This window comes from Sciurus carolinensis, chromosome X (assembly GCF_902686445.1).
Source record: "Sciurus carolinensis chromosome X, mSciCar1.2, whole genome shotgun sequence".
NCBI lineage: Eukaryota > Metazoa > Chordata > Mammalia > Rodentia > Sciuridae > Sciurus > Sciurus carolinensis.
The window spans coordinates 62988572-62993066 of record NC_062232.1 but is presented as its reverse complement, the minus strand read 5'-3'; positions in this window follow the sequence as shown (position 1 = coordinate 62993066).

Sequence of the window (4495 nt, the reverse complement as noted above, 5' to 3'; positions counted from 1 at the left end):
ACAAAATAATATTCAAAATATGCTACTCAAAAACCCTAAACCTCAAAATATAACATATGGGTATAAAACCTTCAAAGAAAGAAAAAGGAATAAAAAGGCTAGAAATGAAGAGAGAATCAAATATGTATATGTACATGAGTCCTTGAATTAATCAGTACACACTGAAATAAAACAAAGCCCAAACATAGAAAACCAAACACCAATAACAAAAAGCAAAACAAAAACAAACAATAAGAACAACAGCAAAAAAAAAAATTAACAAAAACCTTGGTGAAAAGTAGGGAAATTAAAAAGTCATTTCCTTTATGGTGAACAAAATAGTGAGCATATATGTTTACTGTGTAAGGCAGCTTGTGACCCGCGGCGATTCTAGCCGCCACTGTGCGATCTCACAGAACTGCCGCCCGCTTGCTCGTCTCAGTTGCAGCTTGCCAATAGCTCCCAGAAAAATGCACCGCAGACACAAGGTCTCACGCCAAGAGTCTTTATTATGCAGATGACTAACATGTCCGCTCAGGGTGAAAAGAAAGGAAAAAAGAGAAAGATGGCGTGTAGCTTCTCCCAGATATTGGAATCTTGTGGGCTGGAAGGAACCAATAGCAGAGGAGAATACTTGCAAGCTGACTGATGAACCAATCTAGCATGTTAGGATGTAACGTGGGAAGCAGGAAAATGGCGGCAGTGTAAGCCGGACATTCCTGTAATGAAAGAGGCGGGCAGAGCGCAGATTGACAGGTGGTTGGGAGGTGGAGTATCAGCTTTATATTATATTCCCCCATTTTTGATTTTATAAAAAAATCTTTTTGGGTACATGGATGAAGGTCAGTCTTCTGTAATTACTTCCTGCTGAGTGTGGACGTAGAGCTGATTCAGGGGAGACATCATCGTGGCAGGAAGAGTTGGGGACTTGATAGTTCCTCTGGGGGCACACCTGTAGCCGGGCTCCAATTTCTGTAAGATCCTGATATTTCTGTAATACAAGCTGATTAGTTGACATGGAAGTAAAAAGACAGGGGGCTCCCTTTTTTCAGCTGGCATTCTATTGGAAAAAATTCAGTGGTTAGGAAAATTACAAACAGGAATCCAGTCCTCATGGCTGGGCGTGGTTGTCTGGTGTTTCATTTGTCTGGTTCCCAATTTCTGGAATGGGAGAAAGGGTGGAGGGCTTCATGATCTTCAGTCTGAGATGAAGGGGTCCCACAAGAGTAGTCGAGTATCGGTTGGAAGAAGCTTGTGGATTAGGAGCTGGAGAGGGGTTACCATTTGACCAGAGATGAAGGCTGTCTCGGAATCCCTGTGGGAGAACTGTCCAGGTTATCTAAGAAGAAACTCGAGTGAAAGGGTCAGTCCAAGTAAAAGCAAAGAGATCCTGTGAATCAGGGTGAAGTGGGACAGTAAAAAATGCATCCTTCAAATCTAGCACTGAAAAGTATGTGGTGGAAGAAGGGATAGAAGAAAGCAGAGTGTAAGGATTGGACACAATGGGAAAGATGGGGACCACTGCTGAGTTAATGATGCGGAGGTCTTGCACTAGATGGTAAGATCCATTGGGTTTCCTAACAGCCAGGATGGGAGTGTTATAAGGTGAGTTGGCAGGGCACAGGAAGCCTTTCTGCCTTAAATCCTTGATGATTGGTTGAAGTCCTATAAGCCTCCTTCAGGGAAGGGGATATTGGGCCTGGGCTTGGTAGGATGTTGGGTCCTTTAGATGAATGAGTACAGGTGAGCATTTAGCTACAGAGGGTGTATGAGTGTCCCAGACCTTGGGGTCAACCAGGGAGGAAGGAAGGGGGTATGAGGACTCTATTTGAGCTGTATATTCTTGTAGAGTCATAAGGAGAGGAATAGCAGAGGAGTCTTGGCTGAGGCACATGGTGGGTGAGAAGGAAATAGAGGCACCCAATTTGGTTAGGATGTCCCTTCCCAGAAGGGGACTGGGAAATGAAGGAATTATTAAAAAGGAATGAGTAAAGTCAATTTGTCCTATATCACAGTTTATTGGAGGGGTTTGTAAGAGGTTATATGGTTTTCCCTCTACCCCGACAATAGAGGATTTGGCAGGGGAAGTGGGTCCCCAAAACTCCTGCAGCACTGAGAACCTGTGGCGGTGGGGTATGGGGCCCCCTATTCAACTGCCTCAATTTAACCTTTATGTTAGGGTAACTGGGAAAAGTAATAAGTCATAAGTAGCTGCCGTCCCTCTGGGGTTTCAGGATCCTGGTTAGTGTACCTGAGCATGGCCTCTGTAAGGCGGCTTAGAAATGCTGATGGGTTTTCATCTCTGTCCTGTATTACTTCCTGAAGTTTGCCATAGTTAATGGGTTTAATAGCAGCCTTTCATAGACCTGTAAGGATGCAGGTTTGAAACCTATCCCACTGTAGACACCCAGCCTTGGTATTATAGTTCCATAGGGACTCCCTATCTGGTACTGCTTCAGCCCCTATGGGGTGGGTTGGGGTCGATTGATGAATCTCATCTGCATAATTGTGCACCTGTACCCCAACTCTCCTGCATTCCTCAGGGGTTAGGGTGTTGGACATGATCATGTAAATGTCTTGCCAGGTAAGGTTATAAGGCTGGTTAAGGTACTGAAATTCCTTAATGAAGGTTGCAGGGTTGGAGGTGAAGGAACCTAGCCGCTTCTCTATTTGGGACAGATCGGACAGTGAAAAGGGGACATGGACTCTGATTACTCCCTCTGCGCCAGCCACTTCCCATAAAGGAACTAGGACATGTGCAAGAGACTGCGTGGTGGGAGGACTTGGTGGGCTGAGTGGAGGAGCGGAAGGAGAAATAGAATGAGGCAAAGGAGAGGAATGAACAGGGGCTTCTGCAGTAGGAGGCCTGTAAGGAGACGATTTATTAGCTGGATCAAACTCAGAAAAGAAAGAAGGGTTAAAGGGGGAGGAGAAGCCAAGAGAACATGTTCAGGTTTTTGAGGAGAGCAGAGATTAGGTTTAGCATGAAAGAAAGGAAAAACAAGAAGGGGAAAAGTCTCTTTCCATTCACCAGGTCGCCCACATATGTACTTAATTATAACTATAATTAAGTACATATATAAGCATATATAATTATGCTTATGATTATACCTAGTATAAAGCTAGAATTTAGGGTGTCATAAATAGACCATTCTGATTTACTATCTAAAGGACAGTTTAGCTCTAATTCAGGGAACAGGTGAAGGTGTTTGAGATTGTTTAATAAACATCTCAGGGGCGAGTTTTCTGGGGTGGAAGTCCTAGATCCCATGGGGAAGACTGAGAAACACCTAAGTTAGTGATCAGGCATCCCATGACCACCTGTTAGGCAGTGAGAAGGTAGTACACAGGTCTGGTCGCCACACAGTACCAGTGTCTACCAGGCAATAGCCCAGAGAGTTTGAGGACCTGGCCAGGATTTCGAGTACGATGAGAAAATAAGCCTCAAACCCTGAGAGAGAATCTCAGCACCATAAAATCAGGAATCCACCCGGCAAATAAGACCACTATAGGGACCAACCGTAACTTTGAAAGTCGTGACTGGGGGTACCCCCACACCTCAGCAGCCTCGAGATCCCTGGATACTCAGCAGTTACTTCTCAGGTCAGCAGAAGTGTGTTTAAGTGGTCTAGGGGACCTGCCTAAGGGGAACTCACCAATTTGGAGTCCGGTGTTGCATGCAGAAAACTGGGCGTCCAGGTAAATGGAAGGTGAGCCTGTATCCGCGGGCACTGGGGCATTTGGATGGGGTTCCACTTGCTTAGTTAGCGGAAGGACCCATCCAGGTTTCGGCACCAGATGTAAGGCAGCCTGGGACCTGCGGCGATTCTAGCTGCCGCTGCGTGATCCCGCTAAACTGCCGCCCGCTTGCTTGTCTCAGTTGCAGCTCGCCAATAGCTCTCAGAAAAATGCACCGTGGACACAAGGTCTCACGCAAGAGACTTTATTATGCGGATGACTAACATGTCCGCTCAGGGTGAAAAGAAAGGAAAAAAGAGAAAGATGGCGTGTAGCTTCTCCCAGATATTGGAATCTCGCGGACTAGAAGGAACCGATAGCGGAGGAGAATACTTGCAAGCTACTGATGAACCAATAGCTATCTAGCATGTTAGGACATAACGTGGGAAGCAGGAAAATGGTGGCGGCGTAAGCTGGAAATTCCTGTAACGTAAGAGGCTGGCAGAGCACAGATTGACAGGTGGTTGGGAGGCCGGAAATTCCTGTAACGTAGGAGGTGGGCAGAGTGCAGATTGACAAGTGGTTGGGAGGTGGAGTATTGGCTTTATATTATATACTGTCTGTACCCAAATGATTTTTTTTTCCTTTCTTCTTGAGGTATGAACTAAGCATTCCAGTATGCACCATGGACTGTTGAGTTCTTTCTTTTTATTGTGTTGATTAATGAGTTGAATGTTGTTAAGACTTCTCAATTTCCCTTCTTGGAAGATTGGTGTTGGCTTGCCAGGCTGTGGCTAGGGTGGTGAAGACACTGGCTGGGGCAGATGGGACTGGTAGT